The sequence below is a fragment of the Lolium perenne genome, chromosome 3, assembly GCF_019359855.2.
Source record: "Lolium perenne isolate Kyuss_39 chromosome 3, Kyuss_2.0, whole genome shotgun sequence".
NCBI lineage: Eukaryota > Viridiplantae > Streptophyta > Magnoliopsida > Poales > Poaceae > Lolium > Lolium perenne.
In genome coordinates, this window is record NC_067246.2 from 167,793,356 (window position 1) to 167,812,141 (window position 18,786).

Genomic DNA, 18,786 nt, shown 5'->3' on the forward strand with positions numbered 1-18,786 from the left:
ATGATCGGGTGTTATAGATTCTACGTGTGCATACAACAGGTGCAAGCCAGATTTGCACATGCGAATACTGAGGCTAAACTTTTACGAGCCTAGCATGTACAGACATGGTCTCGGAAAGTCGTCATGATGGATAAAATTATGAGTGAAATTGTTCATCATATTAAAAGGTTACTAATAGTGAAATCCAGAACACTTGTCATATGATGATCAACTTCAAAGAAAGAACTTCAAGGTTATTGGTATTTGACCAACAAACCTAGAAGTTATTGATGTTAAAGTGTTTTACTGAATAATGAGGAAAGCTAAAAGAGAAACTACAAAACATTATTGGCAGAAAGAAAGAAAAAGACTAGAAAGTCTAGCTCAGGTGTATATAAATGATATACATGTTATGGATGTATTCCTTGTTTGGTCACATAATGAAATTCTTGGGTATTTGTACCATATTGGTTGGTATGAAGTGTCATACAAAACAACGCAATACAAGAATACAATGGCCTAAGTGACTGACAAGGAATATGATAGGAATGCACGTCTGGAACAAAAATAAAGTGTTATTATGTTCATCGTTGGCATTCTATCTAGCCCTTAGAATTTATAATAAAGAACTTAATAATTGTTATTTTGCTCTGGTCAAATGAAAACAATGAGTTGTTCAAATTATGACATTACTCCATGTACGATGGATAAGTTATTATAAATCTTAAATGCGAAACACACACACATAATACTAACGCTAAAATGCCATAAGGCAAATGATTTGAATTCCACTTATTTGTGGAACCACCATTTAGGTCATGTTGGAAAGGAACGCATGAAGAAACTTCATGCAAATGGATTATTGGAGTCATTTGATTTTTGAATTGTGGGGACCCCGGACTAGCTGTCCAAAATTCCCTGTTGTGTATACAGTTCATGATCCCATGATCAGTGCGCCGTGAACACATAACCGAACTGATATCAAATTACACCATCCATTACAAAGCGGAATAAGAAAATTACAACATGGTCACATGACCGATACTTACATAATAGCCTCGAAGGGCCTAACTAAACATCAGAGTAGCATCATCACTTCAGCATCGCAGTACCCAAGTCATCTGCCATAACCCTACAGGCAACTGACTGGGAAGATGTTCCTAGCTCGCATAGACGTCGTCAACTCCTTCTTCATCCATCGTGTTCCTCCAAGTCTGGCCAAGTAAATAGCCAGGGACAAAGCCGTGAGTACATTTGGAATTGTACTCGCAAACCATCAAGAAGGTACTTTGCAAGAGTGCAAGATAACAAATGCTAATCTAAGATGACAAGAGGGAAGAGCTAATTTCTCCAGTGGAAATAGCATGAAGAAGAGAAGTAGTTTCTCTTGTGGATATAGCATATGAAAGAGTAATAGTTTCTCTTGTGGATGTAGCATCCCAACATCACAGTTGAAGGGGACACTAAGAAGATCATATGACATCTCTATATCTTTGTTGAAGAAGATACTTCAAAAGAGTTCCTATGACATCTCTATATCTTTGTTGAAGAAGTTACTTCAAAAGAGTTCCACAACATAAAATACTAGGATGGGGTAACCCAATTTTATTTATCCTTCCCGACCATCTCCATATGGTCGACACATCCTTTCCCGTACCCTTCCGGTACTTCAAAACAAGTTCTTTCCTTTCCTTTGTCAAACAATTTTGTAAAACAAAACTCATCAGGCTAAGCAACAGCCATTCCAACCGTCCATGACCGCGGACACGGCTATTCGAATAGATTTGACTCTGCAGAGTTTGCACACTTTCCCCACAAGATCCGCGAGTTCATCATGTGGGCATCATCCCCGCATATCAACTATGCCATGACAAAAACTCGGACATAGCCTTTCGCCTATTCGTCTTAGCACGGGATCCTACCCTATGGAGTATGTACCTCCCCGGCACCGTGGCAGCTCACCTCACTTTGAGCGTGGCTCCACCGCCAAGCCAGGAGACCCATAGTGTCTTCCGGACGGGTCAGCCCCGAAGGCCTCCCGTTATACTATTGTCTCCACCAACGACAATCCGGATTCAGGGGTAACCTTACCCTTATATAGTTGTGCGGTGTCCCATGTTAAGAAGAACAAACTACGAGCTAAGCCCCGTCCCACTCCAGGGTAATGTGGTTGCGCGGGTTAATTGTCACGGGTGAATACTTAGACGCCAAAGTTTTGGAAAACAAGATTTTCTTTCCAACCATCTTTGCCAAGATCCTTTCCTTTCATAAACACACACTTGGGTAAGTCCAACTCACCCAAGGTTTTCATAAAACATTTACAACAAGGTAAGCCTTGAGGGGTTCCCAACCTAAAGTTTCATGAGTTGAACTACTATTGCACTACGGCCGAGATGAGAGTCATCACGCCATAGATGGTGTGAAAAGGAGTAATGGAGTGGATCATACTTGCTTAACACTACTAGGAAAAGGGCTATAGCTGCACGCAAGTGGTGCCGGCGCACCACCATAGGCATGCGCCGGTGGAACATGTTGCCGGCGCACCAAGTAAGCGCCGCGCCGGCGATGGACCTATACTGCTGGCGCACAAAAAAAATTAGTGCGCCGGGAATAAAATTCGAAGAGATCTGGCCGGAACCAAAAATTATGGGCACCTTACCCCTGGCACACCTCTATGGTGGTGCGCCGGTGGTAGACAATTTACCACCAGCGCACCACCATAGAGGCGCGCCGCCTAGATTTTTCTCTCCACCCCCCCCCCCCCCGGGAATCGCCTTTTCAGTTTTCGAAAAAATAATAGAAAATGATAGAAAATTCAAAAAATAAAATCCTTTGAAATGCCCATGTAATATGTGATCTAGTTTTAGTAAAAATTTGAAAATTTGAATTTCGATGTATTATGCAAAATGGCGTCATCTTTCGGTAAAACGGGATTTCTGGTTGCATACGACCTCCGATGAAAAACTTTTTTATATCAAAATCAATCTACTCGAAATTCCTATTCGAATTCAACGGCCTACGGCCGTTTGGAGAAAAAATGGATTCGTCAAATTCAAAACAGAAACAGGACTTTTTTCAGATTTAAGATTTGGGAGAAAAAAAGAAAAAAAATACCCCCGGCGCACCACCCTACTTGGTGCGCCGGCAGTACCCTATGGTATATATATACTCCACACCTGCCTGTGCTCCTCACTTTCACATTTTCCTTCTCTTTTCCTCCTCCTCCTCCTCCTCATCTACTACATCGAGCTACTGCAGTGAGCTACTCCGGCGACCTTTACTGCACCGACGGCCATGATGGCCACCGACGGCCACAACGTCCTCCGGCCTCCTCCACCACCTCCGGCCTCCTCCACCACCTCCGGCCTCCGCCACCACGTCCAGCTTCCTCCACCACCTCCGGCCTCCTCCACCAACTCCGGCCACCTCCATCAACTCCGGGCTCCCCCACCTACTCCGGGCTCCTCCACCTCCGGCCTACTCCTCCTCCTCCTACACTGACGCGATGACCTCGGGAGCTTCCGCCATCATCCTGCACCTCCTGTACCTCCTACACCGGCGCAGAGACGACAACCACTGATTAGCTAGATCTAGATCTAGATCTAGATCTAGATTTAATTTTTTTTTTGTTTTCTTGTATAACCTACCGCCGGCGAACAAGACAGGTGCGCCGGGGATAACGCGAGTTACCACCGGCGCACCAACAGGTGCGCCGGAAATAAGCGATTATCACCGGCCTGTTCCCACCGGCGGGCTCTAAGTGCGCCGGCAATAGGCCTTTTTGGTGCGCCGGCAATAGGCCTTTTCCTTGTAGTGTAAGGTAAGCATGTACTATGACCACACAAGGAGGATTATACTTTCAGATTTGTGGTGCTAAATATACAACTTAGATAGTGGATTATCACTATCCAACATACTCTCCAATGGGTACACGGCATACTCCTCTCAAGTTGAGAATACACCAAGATCATGACATTGATACCTCTATACTACAAAAGTGGTGGGTGTAGTGTAAGTCATTATCTTGAGATGGAACATGCTCAAGTCGAGCATACAAGATAACCAAGAGGAATAGCACGGCCATGATACCATGCATCCCATAATCACAAAGACAATAGTGGAGTATCACCACTAGGGAGTACTCCACTAGCAACCATACATATATGACAATAATAAGGAGAACAACACACATAGAACCAAGGTGCTTTGGACATCAACAAATGACATCCAACTAGACACCAAATCAGAGGTCAAAAGATGGCTTGCCTTGGCTTATTTGTCCCTGTACTTCTTCAACTCCATCAATATAAGAATTCCAACAATATAAATAATCTTCTCATCCGATTCCACTTCTTCTTCTTCTCCGGAATTGTTCGCATCTATCGCCAGAAAATATAAAAGGAACACAATCAATCACATTGCATCAACAAGACAACATTCAACAATCAACAACTAACCATGCAGCCAAGGTATAACATACTAAAGACCTATAGACACCACAAAACAATTTTTAAGAGTTTTAATTTAGAAAACCCCATTTAATTACCTAGTAAAGGTATGAGTGCATCACAACTTAGCAATTGCCTCTCTTGTTTATCACCATGGTATAAACCAAATATCCCCTGGTAGATAACATCATAAAGATGACAAGTGCATTAGTTTGGCAACAAAAACATTCACATTATAATTTGAAACATTTTTGGAAAAGCGGGCAATCATTCTCCCTATTTTAAGAAGCTTATATAACACTACACAAGAATAGGAGCAAATGATATGCCCCACCATTTGAAGACTTAAGCAAAACAAAAGAGCTAAAGTTAAATTGCAGAGGTTTTGTTTTGCAAGCATAAAACAAAGGTTGCCCATCTCTACTAAAAAGAGTTGGTCAAGGGTTTTAAATAAACCGAAAAGTTTTGCTTCAACAATGCATGTCACACATAAACATTACTAACAGCAAAAAATATGTATTAACAGAGACTAATAATATTTTTCCTATATAGCCAGTACTAATACAAGACTAACCCAATTGGAATCACCCAAAAATATTAAACCTACAATTTTAGGAATTTCTTTGAATCTGACTGTACAGAAAAAAAGATTTGTAAGCCATAAATCGTAGAAAAATCCTAAAAATGTGAGGCCACTGGCATTCGAAAGATATTTAAACAGAGATTCACACACAATTGGACTTGGGTTCAAATTGTTTCTGAAACTCTCACAATTGGATTTACAAGTTTACTGCATGCTTTCACCATTTGCTTTAACTGTGGAGTTGCAGAACAGATAAAGGTTTGAATCTTCTTTGAGATGATTAAGAAAACATTCAGTAATCCTACAGAATTGGAATCACACAATTAGGTTCAAAAATGGATTTTTGATGATTTAAAAGCTAACAGCCATGTCTGCAGAACACACAGAAAAAGTTTAATTCATCAAAAATCATACACAAATCATCAAAATATGAGGTCAGCTGCATCTGAAAGGTATTGAATAGGTGGTTCTTACCCAATTGGTTTCATTCAAAAATTCGCTTCCAAGCTCCTGGTTTAATTCGACAAAGTCAGATCTGACCAGATCTTGATCTGTGAACCATTTCAATTTCAGGAGGTCATTTGAAGTGAAACCAACGCCAAAATGAAGGTACTGGAGAGGGATTTCACCCACAGTTGTGTTTGCTCAAAAAGGGTTTGTAAAAAGGAAGAAATCTAACAAACAGTGATTCTGCATGTTTGCAGAACTTTATTTACCATGCAAAATCCGTAACGAATTTGAGGATGATACCAACGCCAAGTTGTAGATCTTTTCAATACCTATCTGCGGAACTTTGAATCACTCGATTTGGATCTGCACACGAGATTTGGCGGATTTTACAAGATCGTACCAGAATCTGAAACAGCAAGATAGCAGAAATTACAGCAAGATTTTGGACGAACTTTGGTCAAGAGCTTCAGATCTGAGGATAGCTCAACCTTCTCCATGCTTGGACCAACATGCACCTGCATCAAGATCCAATCTTGTGAGAGGAGAAAGGAGAAATAGGGCTGGATTCAACTAGGGTTAGGGGAGAAGAGAGTGAGAGGGATGCTCTCATGGTGAGGATGAGCTTGATGGAGGAGGGGAGCTTCATCTAGGTGCCTTTCCATGGCCATGGCCGGCCATGGTAGCTAGGTGGAGCAGGATTTCGTGGGGGAGAGGTAGGAGAGGGGTGTGAGTGAGTGGTGGAAGGAGTGGAGAGTCAAAAATGAGAAGCAAAGGAGGAGGGGGTGGCCGGCCAAGCTCCTTTTATAGAGGGAGGATGGTTGGCTGCCTCCTCATTGATTGGGCTGGTTGGGAGGCTGCTCATTTAGTGATTGGGTTAGGTGGGAGGCAAGGCTTGTAAGAGAAGAAAGTGGAGATGAAGAAATTTCAGCTCATGCATGCCAAGAGCTTGGCATGGCCGGCTACTTCTTGATATTACAAGAGGACAAGCAAAGTGCAATACCATTTCATGCATGTCGGCCAAAGTTGAGTGTAGGGGATGATTAGCCAAAAGTGGCTTGGGGATGTATTCAAATTTGGGAAAGAGGTGACAATAAACATTGGTGCCCATGTTGAGAAATAAAGTACTTTGATCAAATTGTCAATTTGGCCAAGAGTTGATGGTGGTGATGATGGTTTAGATAATGGTAGAGCAAGGCTAAGAGAGATGGGGAGTGAAGTAACCATATACTCACAAGGATGAATATATTGACATAAATCATCAATTCATGAGGTCAAGGTGATGATGGAAAGAAATGGAGGAGTGAGGTATGTATGATGAAATATAAGTTGCTCTTCAAATAAGAGGTCAATTGGGATTGATTGGAAAGTATCAAATGGTCATCCATTTGATCAAGAATTGGAGAATGGAGGGGATTCAATGTGGTAGATCAGAGAGATACACAAGATGTGCAAGAGTTGTCATTTGAAATAGAACTCAATTGAAAAGTATTTGAAACACCTCAATTGTCTAAGGACAATTGGGAATGAACTCAAGTGGAATGGAGTTTGAAAATGTTGAGAGAACTAGTTGGAACATAGAAGTTCAAAATGTTCTACTTACTTTCTCAAGTGAAGTAGAGTTTTCTCAAATTTAAAGTAATCAAGAAATGGTATAGGTACCATAAACAAGCCTTTTGTTAAAAAATAAGGCAAGATAGAAAATAATGTTTTAGAAATCAGCACTTGGTAGAAATGGGATGAGAAACAAAACCCATTTCAGTTTCTTGTTTTCTTTGAAGAATTATCTTGAAAAGATTTAATAAGACTTAGAAGTAGTTTTGTGATCAAAACTAGAGAAGGAAAAACAATAGGATTTTTGAGAGAGAAAACTAATTTAGGGAGAAGTGTTCTCAAGGGTAGATGATGGCTACAAAATGTACCCACCATTCCCACTCTTGGTTTTGTGAAGATTAAACTTGAATAAAAACAAGAGGTAAAATTGAAGGAAGTGATCTAGTGTTGAATCATTGAATAGGGTACAAGATCAAGTTGAATATATGAGCTGCAAGGATAGACTGAGACATGCAAGACATGGAGGTTGAAGAGGGTGTTGCATAGATGAGATACATGCATTGAAGTCAACAATAACAGTTGTGGGTGCTTAGAGATCAATTGCCAAAGTCTGGACATTTTAAGCCTGTCAACACAGATGGTCGACATGGCCTCAAAACCAACAAGGATGAGTGGGTATAAGAGAGGGATGTAGCTAGGGGAAGATGATCCCAAGTTTTGAATTTAGGATGATTGAGCTAGGTTGTACCACAAGGAGAAAAATCAAGAAGGCACACTCAGGTTGCCATCAGGGGAAGAGTTTGATGTAGTAAAAAGGAAAACAACTTTTCCTAGGACACACATGTGTTTTATTAGGTGAGTTGTTGGTTTTACCACTAGACGTGTTGTTCTAAGAGGTGGCTCAAGACAAAACTCAACAAGAAAAACAAGACAATACATCTACCAACAGATCAAAGCAATTCATCTTAACAGACAGATCAAGGCAATTCATCTTAATTAGTCTATAGAAAAAGTTTTTGTTCCCCCTAATTTTTGCATTAAGGACAATTAATCAAGGTTGCAAAAGGTGGGGTGTTACAGATCTTCCACCCTTAAAATAATCTCGTCCCGAGATTACTGAGTGTAGAAATAGAGGGGTTGTAAAGTTTAACTAAAGTTAGTCTCCATTCTTCTGTAGATGTGCAGTTGTAGAGAAGGTCGTTGCTTCATCTTCTATCAGACTTGATAGATTCTTGCCGATGGCAAGCTTCATGAAGAGATTGACTACTCCCTGCAGATGTTAGACCTGTAGCTTCTTCATGATCCTAGCGGGGTTCATGATTGTAGGAGAGTTAGTGCACCCAATGGTGCTTGAGCAGGGTTGAAAACTTTTTAGAGTTAGCTTAAATTTAGTGGAAGACGAAGTCTTCCACCCTTAGGATTGTTCAGCGGGGTTCCTGAAAACTTAGAGCCTCAGCCACGGGTCTTGTCGAGCGCTTTTTGGAGAAGTCGTTGATCTCTCGTCTTGCGTCGAACATCTTCAGAGAAAGTTGTGTAGTCCACGGCTTCAAGAGGGGTTAGTGTAGTCCCACGTTTCCAACGGTGTTTTTAGAAAGCTTTAAGATTTTAGGGTTAGCTCCAACTTTTAGTGGAAGACGAAGTCTTCCACCCTTAAGAGTTTTCATCGGGCTTTCGGAAAAACTCAGAGCTTCTGCCTTGTGGTCCTATACGGGGCTTACGAAGAAGTCGTCGATCTTCCGTATTCAGTTGTAGAATCTTCGGGGCGACGTGCAGACCACATCTTCAAGAGGCACTCATGTGTTAACTAAACCATATGGGATGCGCGGTGAGTTAGTAAATTGATGAAACACCTAGTTGGTATCCATATGAAACAGCAACAGAGGTCGTCGATGACAATCATCAGCTGGCGGGTCGGTGCTGACTTATACCAGTTGGTGAGCGGGTAAGTTGCACATAGCCTTGAGTCCTTGAGGTATCTTCAGGAGCTTCACTTGAGGAGGACCAGATGAACCATGTGATGTAGCTCGGCTTTGACGCTATTGTTCCCTCACCTTGTTAGAGGGTGTGTTAGAGGGTGGTTTTCAAGAAGATATTCTCGAGATTAGCGCGATTACTCCAAGGTTAGACCAAGTTAGTATGTCTTCTCGCAGAGGTGCAGTCACTCTGGAAGGTAGGGGCTTCTGCTTTCTTGATGAAGTGGAGATGCTTCAGCGGATCTTGAAGGTATTGGCTTTTGCTTTGTTGGCGTAGTAGAGATGCTTCAGATGACCTTGAAAGTAGTCGGCGTAGATAGGGGTCTGAGTTAGTTTCCCTGACGGTTGAAAAAAAAACTGCTAACGGGTTTAGAGTTAGAGTCTTTCGTTAATCTACCCAACTAACTAACAGTTAGCAATACATCGGCGAGGCAAACTTTAATCCTATCATGGCATGTGACACCCATACAACCATAACCAGAGTCAAAATACCACTAACAGAGGCTACTGGTATTTTTCCTAGATGCACAGTAACAAAACAAGTTCAACACAATTGGAATCATTCAAAAATATTTATTTTTCAATTTTTGAGACTCAAAATACTAACTAGAAACAGTGATCGAGTTTTCTTTATTAAAAACAGCACAAAAATCCTAAAAATACAAGGTCAGTGGCATCAGAAAGATAATTTCATACTGGTTCTAGTGCAACTGGAATCACATCAATCGGAGCTACCAAACTATTTTTATTAGCAAAACAGTACACTAGCAGATTTCCATTTTTAATTTCTGTTTTACAATTTCCAAACAATTAGAAAAGGCGGGAACGTCTAAATAGCAAGACATACATGCACACAACAACCAGATACAAACACTCAAGGAAGCACACTAGGGAACTACAAGCAATCATCAAACCAGACATGGTACTCTAAGTACCCAAAAATTCCTAATGCGCGGGTTTATCTCAATCAAAACGATTGAGTTTGTCCTATCCATCCTATTGGTCTGGGGCTGGTCACATATGTCGACGTCTTCATATCGTCAGCATCGGCTTCAACTTGGATTCTTGTCGCAGTTGGTGGTGAAGGGGCCGGGTGTTGAGTCGTTGATGTTGAGGCAGAGGAGAAAACTGTGTAGAACTTCTTGTGTCGACATCCCGGAAACATGAGGTCTTCGTAGAGGTAGGTGTTGAGGTGCTCCCGAAGTCGATATCTTCTCGTGGCTGGCGAAAAATTACTAGTCAAGAGACTGAGGACTTGATCCCTGACGACTGCAAAAAGTGCAAGTCCACGGAGGAACAAGGTCAGCTCCCTGACAGACTTTGGTGACAACCAAAGGCACGACGTTATCATCCCTATATGTGCACACTAAGTCGGCCTCCAATCTTCAATAGTTGTTGTTGGAGATACATGAGACTTCATAAAAAGTTGATCCATCTTCGACATCGAGTCTCCGGGTCTGAGTTGGGGACATCGCCCAATATGTAGGTTTGAAGTGGATGAGACAATAGAGTAAGAATTTTCACACATTTTAATAAAGCGGAGAGATAAGAATTTAGAAGCTTTGAAGAAATAAGAGGAGTAGAAGCTATGCTTCCGACTAAAGAAAAAATTTGTTTCGTAAATAGTTTTTCCCAAATACTTCTTTCCTAACTAACGTCCATGCTAACTAAGGTCTCCTACAGTCAGGATAGCTCTGATACCAGCTCTGTGGGGACCCCGGACTAGCTGTCCGAAATTCCCTGTTATGTATACAGTTCACGATCCCATGATCAGTGCGCCGTGAACACATAACCGAACTGATATCAAATTACACCATCCATTACAAAGCGGAATAAGAAAATTACAACATGGTCACATGACCGATACTTACATAATAGCCTCGAAGGGCCTAACTAAACATCGAGTAGCATCATCACTTCAGACATCGCAGCACCCAAGTCATCTCGCCATAACCCTACAGTAAATCGATCGGGAAGACGTTCCTAGCTCGCATAGACATCGTCAACTCCTTCTTCATCCATCGTGTTCCTCCAAGTCTGGCCAAGTAAATAGCCAGGGACAAAGCCGTGAGTACATTTGGAATTGTACTCGCAAACCATCAAGAAGGTACTTTGCAAGAGTGCAAGATAACAAATGCTAATCTAAGATGACAAGAGGGAAGAGCTAATTTCTCCAGTGGAAATAGCATGAAGAAGAGAAGTAGTTTCTCTTGTGGATATAGCATATGAAAGAGTAATAGTTTCTCTTGTGGATGTAGCATCCCAACATCACAGTTGAAGGGGACACTAAGAAGATCATATGACATCTCTATATCTTTGTTGAAGAAGATACTTCAAAAGAGTTCCTATGACATCTCTATATCTTTGTTGAAGAAGTTACTTCAAAAGAGTTCCACAACATAAAACACTAGGATGGGGTAACCCAATTTTATTTATCCTTCCCGACCATCTCCATATGGTCGACACATCCTTTCCCGTACCCTTCCGGTACTTCAAAACAAGTTCTTTCCTTTCCTTTGTCAAACAATTTTGTAAAACAAAACTCATCAGGCTAAGCAACAGCCATTCCAACCGTCCATGACCGCGGACACGGCTATTCAAATAGATTTGACTCTGCAGAGTTTGCACACTTTCCCCACAAGATCCGCGAGTTCATCATGTGGGCATCATCCCCGCATATCAACTATGCCATGACAAAAACTCGGACATAGCCTTTTGCCTATTCGTCTTAGCACGGGATCCTACCCTATGGAGTATGTACCTCCCCGGCACCGTGGCAGCTCACCTCACTTTGAGCGTGGGTCCACCGCCAAGCCAGGAGACCCATAGTGTCTTCCGGACGGGTCAGCCCCGAAGGCCTCCCGTTATACTATTGTCTCCACCAACGACAATCCGGATTCAGGGGTAACCTTACCCTTATATAGTTGTGCGGTGTCCCATGTTAAGAAGAACAAACTACGAGCTAAGCCCCGTCCCACTCCAGGGTAATGTGGTTGCGCGGGTTAATTGTCACGGGTGAATACTTAGACGCCAAAGTTTTGGAAAACAAGATTTTCTTTCCAACCATCTTTGCCAAGATCCTTTCCTTTCATAAACACACACTTGGGTAAGTCCAACTCACCCAAGGTTTTCATAAAACATTTACAACAAGGTAAGCGTTGAGGGGTTCCCAACCTAAAGTTTCATGAGTTGAACTACTATTGCACTACGGCCGAGATGAGAGTCATCACGCCATAGATGGTGTGAAAAGGAGTAATGGAGTGGATCATACTTGCTTAAGGTAAGCATGTACTATGACCACACAAGGAGGATTATACTTTCAGATTTGTGGTGCTAAATATACAACTTAGATAGTGGATTATCACTATCCAACATACTCTCCAATGGGTACACGGCATACTCCTCTCAAGTTGAGAAACACCAAGATCATGACATTGATACCTCTATACTACAAAAGTGGTGGGTGTAGTGTAAGTCATTATCTTGAGATGGAACATGCTCAAGTCGAGCATACAAGATAACCAAGAGGAATAGCACGGCCATGATACCATGCATCCCATAATCACAAAGACAATAGTGGAGTATCACCACTAGGGAGTACTCCACTAGCAACCATACATATATGACAATAATAAGGAGAACAACACACATAGAACCAAGGTGCTTTGGACATCAACAAATGACATCCAACTAGACACCAAATCAGAGGTCAAAAGATGGCTTGCCTTGGCTTATTTGTCCCTGTACTTCTTCAACTCCATCAATATAAGAATTCCAACAATATAAATAATCTTCTCATCCGATTCCACTTCTTCTTCTTCTCCGGAATTGTTCGCATCTATCGCCGGAAAATATAAAAGGAACACAATCAATCACATTGCATCAACAAGACAACATTCAACAATCAACAACTAACCATGCAGCCAAGGTATAACATACTAAAGACCTATAGACACCACAAAACAATTTTTAAGAGTTTTAATTTAGAAAACCCCATTTAATTACCTAGTAAAGGTATGAGTGCATCACAACTTAGCAATTGCCTCTCTCGGTTATCACCATGGTATAAACCAAATATCCCCTGGTAGATAACATCATAAAGATGACAAGTGCATTAGTTTGGCAACAAAAACATTCACATTATAATTTGAAACATTTTTGGAAAAGCGGGCAATCATTCTCCCTATTTTAAGAAGCTTACATAACACTACACAAGAATAGGAGCAAATGATATGCCCCACCATTTGAAGACTTAAGCAAAACAAAAGAGCTAAAGTTAAATTGCAGAGGTTTTGTTTTGCAAGCATAAAACAAAGGTTGCCCATCTCTACTAAAAAGAGTTGGTCAAGGGTTTTAAATAAACCGAAAAGTTTTGCTTCAACAATGCATGTCACACGTAAACATTACTAACAGCAACAAATATGTATTAACAGAGACTAATAATATTTTTCCTATATAGCCAGTACTAATACAAGACTAACCCAATTGGAATCACCCAAAAATATTAAACCTACAATTTTAGGAATTTCTTTGAATCTGACTGTACAGAAAAAAAGATTTGTAAGCCATAAATCGTAGAAACATCCTAAAAATATGTGGCCACTGGCATTCGAAAGATATTTAAACAGAGATTCACACACAATTGGACTTGGGTTCAAATTGTTTCTGAAACTCTCACAATTGGATTTACAAGTTTACTGCATGCTTTCACCATTTGCTTTAACTGTGGAGTTGCAGAACAGATAAAGGTTTGAATCTTGTTTGAGATGATTAAGAAAACATTCAGTAATCCTACAGAATTGGAATCACACAATTAGGTTCAAAAATGGATTTTTGATTATTTAAAAGCTAACAGCCATGTCTGCAGAACACACAGAACAAGTTTAATTCATAAAAAATATTACACAAATCATAAAAATATGAGGTCAGCTGCATCTGAAAGGTATTGAATAGGTGGTTCTTACCCAATTGGTTTCATTCAAAAATTCGCATCCAAGCTCCTGGTTTAATTCGACAAAGTCAGATCTGACCAGATCTTGATCTGTGAACCATTTCAATTTCAGGAAGTCATTTGAAGTGAAACCAACGCCAAAATGAAGGTACTGGAGAGGGATTTCACCCACAGTTGTGTTTGCTCAAAAAGGGTTTGTAAAAAGGAAGAAATCTAACAAACAGTGATTCTGCATGTTTGCAGAACTTTATTTACCATGCAAAATCCGTAACGAATTTGAGGATGATACCAACGCCAAGTTGTAGATCTTTTCAATACCTATCTGCGGAACTTTGAATCACTCGATTTGGATCTGCACACGAGATTTGGCGAATTTTACAAGATCGTACCAGAATCTGAAACAGCAAGATAGCAGAAATTACAGCAAGATTTTGGACGAACTTTGGTCAAGAGCTTCAGATCTGAGGATAGCTCAACCTTCTCCATGCTTGGACCAACATGCACCTGCATCAAGATCCAATCTTGTGAGAGGAGAAAGGAGAAATAGGGCTGGATTCAACTAGGGTTAGGGGAGAAGAGAGTGAGAGGGATGCTCTCATGGTGAGGATGAGCTTGATGGAGGAGGGGAGCTTCATCTAGGTGCCTTTCCATGGCCATGGCCGGCCATGGTAGCTAGGTGGAGCAGGATTTCGTGGGGGAGAGGTATGAGAGGGGTGTGAGTGAGTGGTGGAAGGAGTGGAGAGTCAAAAATGAGAAGCAAAGGAGGAGGGGGTGGCCGGCCAAGCTCCTTTTATAGAGGGAGGATGGTTGGCTGCCTCCTCATTGATTGGGCTGGTTGGGAGGCTGCTCATTTAGTGATTGGGTTAGGTGGGAGGCAAGGCTTGTAAGAGAAGAAAGTGGAGATGAAGAAATTTCAGCTCATGCATGCCAAGAGCTTGGCATGGCCGGCTACTTCTTGATATTACAAGAGGACAAGCAAAGTGCAATACCATTTCATGCATGTCGGCCAAAGTTGAGTGTAGGGGATGATTAGCCAAAAGTGGCTTGGGGATGTATTCAAATTTGGGAAAGAGGTGACAATAAACATTGGTGCCCATGTTGAGAAATAAAGTACTTTGATCAAATTGTCAATTTGGCCAAGAGTTGATGGTGGTGATGATGGTTTAGATAATGGTAGAGCAAGGCTAAGAGAGATGGGGAGTGAAGTAACCATATACTCACAAGGATGAATATATTGACATAAATCATCAATTCATGAGGTCAAGGTGATGATGGAAAGAAATGGAGGAGTGAGGTATGTATGATGAAATATAAGTTGCTCTTCAAATAAGAGGTCAATTGGGATTGATTGGAAAGTATCAAATGGTCATCCATTTGATCAAGAATTGGAGAATGGAGGGGATTCAATGTGGTAGATCAGAGAGATACACAAGATGTGCAAGAGTTGTCATTTGAAATAGAACTCAATTGAAAAGTATTTGAAACACCTCAATTGTCTAAGGACAATTGGGAATGAACTCAAGTGGAATGGAGTTTGAAAATGTTGAGAGAACTAGTTGGAACATAGAAGTTCAAAATGTTCTACTTACTTTCTCAAGTGAAGTAGAGTTTTCTCAAATTTAAAGTAATCAAGAAATGGTATAGGTACCATAAACAAGCCTTTTGTTAAAAAATAAGGCAAGATAGAAAATAATGTTTTAGAAATCAGCACTTGGTAGAAATGGGATGAGAAACAAAACCCATTTCAGTTTCTTGTTTTCTTTGAAGAATTATCTTGAAAAGATTTAATAAGACTTAGAAGTAGTTTTGTGATCAAAACTAGAGAAGGAAAAACAATAGGATTTTTGAGAGAGAAAACTAATTTAGGGAGAAGTGTTCTCAAGGGTAGATGATGGCTACAAAATGTACCCACCATTCCCACTCTTGGTTTTGTGAAGATTAAACTTGAATAAAAACAAGAGGTAAAATTGAAGGAAGTGATCTAGTGTTGAATCATTGAATAGGGTACAAGATCAAGTTGAATATATGAGCTGCAAGGATAGACTGAGACATGCAAGACATGGAGGTTGAAGAGGGTGTTGCATAGATGAGATCCATGCATTGAAGTCAACAATAACAGTTGTGGGTGCTTAGAGATCAATTGCCAAAGTCTGGACATTTTAAGCCTGTCAACACAGATGGTCGACATGGCCTCAAAACCAACAAGGATGAGTGGGTATAAGAGAGGGATGTAGCTAGGGGAAGATGATCCCAAGTTTTGAATTTAGGATGATTGAGCTAGGTTGTACCACAAGGAGAAAAATCAAGAAGGCACACTCAGGTTGCCATCAGGGGAAGAGTTTGATGTAGTAAAAAGGAAAACAACTTTTCCTAGGACACACATGTGTTTTATTAGCTGAGTTGTTGGTTTTACCACTAGAGGTGTTGTTCTAAGAGGTGGCTCAAGACAAAACTCAACAAGAAAAACAAGACAATACATCTACCAACAGATCAAAGCAATTCATCTTAACAGACAGATCAAGGCAATTCATCTTAATTAGTCTATAGAAAAAGTTTTTGTTCCCCCTAATTTTTGCATTAAGGACAATTAATCAAGGTTGCAAAAGGTGGGGTGTTACAGATCTTCCACCCTTAAAATAATCTCGTCCCGAGATTACTGAGTGTAGAAATAGAGGGGTTGTAAAGTTTAACTAAAGTTAGTCTCCATTCTTCTGTAGATGTGCAGTTGTAGAGAAGGTCGTTGCTTCATCTTCTATCAGACTTGATAGATTCTTGCCGATGGCGAGCTTCATGAAGAGATTGACTACTCCCTGCAGATGTTAGACCTGTAGCTTCTTCATGATCCTAGCGGGGTTCATGATTGTAGGAGAGTTAGTGCACCCAATGGTGCTTGAGCAGGGTTGAAAACTTTTTAGAGTTAGCTTAAATTTAGTGGAAGACGAAGTCTTCCACCCTTAGGATTGTTCAGCGGGGTTCCTGAAAACTTAGAGCCTCAGCCACGGGTCTTGTCGGGCGCTTTTTGGAGAAGTCGTTGATCTCTCGTCTTGCGTCGAACATCTTCAGAGAAAGTTGTGTAGTCCACGGCTTCAAGAGGGGTTAGTGTAGTCCCACGTTTCCAACGGTGTTTTTAGAAAGCTTTAAGATTTTAGGGTTAGCTCCAACTTTTAGTGGAAGACGAAGTCTTCCACCCTTAAGAGTTTTCATCGGGCTTTCGGAAAAACTCAGAGCTTCTGCCTTGTGGTCCTATCTGGGGCTTCTGAAGAAGTCGTCGATCTTCCGTATTCAGTTGTAGAATCTTCGGGGCGACGTGCAGACCACATCTTCAAGAGGCACTCATGTGTTAACTAAACCATATGGGATGCGCGGTGAGTTAGTAAATTGATGAAACACCTAGTTGGTATCCATATGAAACAGCAACAGAGGTCGTCGATGACAATCATCAGCTGGTGGGTCGGTGCTGACTTATACCAGTTGGTGAGCGGGTAAGTTGCACATAGCCTTGAGTCCTTGAGGTATCTTCAGAAGCTTCACTTGAGGAGGACCAGATGAACCATGTGATGTAGCTCGACTTTGACGCTATTGTTCCCTCACCTTGTTAGAGGGTGTGTTAGAGGGTGGTTTTCAAGAAGATATTCTCGAGGTTAGCGCTATTACTCCAAGGTTAGACCAAGTTAGTATGTCTTCTCGCAGAGGTGCAGTCACTCTGGAAGGTAGGGGTTTCTGCTTTCTTGATGAAGTGGAGATGCTTCAGCGGATCTTGAAGGTATTGGCTTTTGCTTTGTTGGCGTAGTAGAGATGCTTCAGATGACCTTGAAAGTAGTCGGCGTAGATAGGGGTCTGAGTTAGTTTCCCTGACGGTTGAAAAAAAACTGCTAACGGGTTTAGAGTTAGAGTCTTTCGTTAATCTACCCAACTAACTAACAGTTAGCAATACATCGGCGAGGCAAACTTTAATCCTATCATGGCATGTGACACCCATACAACCATAACCAGAGTCAAAATACCACTAACAGAGGCTACTGGTATTTTTCCTAGATGCACAGTAACAAAACAAGATCAACACAATTGGAATCATTCAAAAATATTTATTTTTCAATTTTTGAGACTCAAAATACTAACCAGAAACAGTGATCGAGTTTTATTTATTAAAAACCGCAAAAAAATCCTAAAAATACAAGGTCGGTGGCATCAGAAAGATAATTTCATACTAGTTCTAGTGCAACTGGAATCACATCAATCGGAGCTACCAAACTATTTTTATTAGCAAAACAGTACACTAGCAGATTTCCATTTTTAATTTCTGTTTTACAATTTCCAAACAATTAGAAAAGGCGGGAACGTCTAAATAGCAAGACATACATGCACACAACAACCAGATACAAACACTCAAGGAAGCACACTAGGGAACTACAAGCAATCATCAAACCAGACATGGTACTCTAAGTACCCAAAAATTCCTAATGCGCGGGTTTATCTCAGTCAAAACGATTGAGTTTGTCCTATCCATCCTATTGGTCTGGGGCTGGTCACATATGTCGACGTCTTCATACCGTCAGCATCGGCTTCAACTTGGATTCTTGTTGCAGTTGGTGGTGAAGGGGCCGGGTGTTGAGTCGTTGATGTTGAGGCAGAGGAGAAAACTGTGTAGAACTTCTTGTGTCGACATCCCGGAAACATGAGGTCTTCGTAGAGGTAGGTGTTGAGGTGCTCCCGAAGTCGATATCTTCTTGTGGCTGGCCTAAAAATTACTAGTCAAGAGACTGAGGACTTGATCCCTGACGACTGCAAAAAGTGCAAGTCCACGGAGGAACAAGGTCAGCTCCCTGACAGACTTTGGTGACAACCAAAGGC

The 18,786-nt window shown here is 41.2% G+C and overlaps 3 long non-coding RNA genes across 3 annotated transcripts; all 3 read right to left on the reverse strand.

Annotated features, from left to right (window-relative positions):
* Window positions 1–924: 924 nt before the first annotated feature.
* Window positions 925–6,507, reverse strand: LOC139837600 (uncharacterized). The gene is made up of 5 exons (XR_011754146.1): window positions 5,913–6,507; window positions 5,727–5,823; window positions 5,485–5,561; window positions 4,246–4,358; window positions 925–1,193 (listed from the first exon to the last, which is right to left on the reverse strand). It is a non-coding gene; the product is annotated as an uncharacterized lncRNA (long non-coding RNA).
* A 6,109-nt stretch (window positions 6,508–12,616) lies between these two features.
* LOC139837601 (uncharacterized) lies at window positions 12,617–13,346 on the reverse strand. The gene is made up of 2 exons (XR_011754147.1): window positions 12,990–13,346; window positions 12,617–12,822 (listed from the first exon to the last, which is right to left on the reverse strand). It is a non-coding gene; the product is annotated as an uncharacterized lncRNA (long non-coding RNA).
* Window positions 13,347–13,949: 603 nt separating this feature from the next.
* LOC127323517 (uncharacterized) lies at window positions 13,950–14,990 on the reverse strand. Its single transcript, XR_007865797.2, has 3 exons — window positions 14,377–14,990; window positions 14,191–14,287; window positions 13,950–14,025 (listed from the first exon to the last, which is right to left on the reverse strand). It is a non-coding gene; the product is annotated as an uncharacterized lncRNA (long non-coding RNA).
* Between the last annotated feature and the right edge of the window lie 3,796 nt (window positions 14,991–18,786).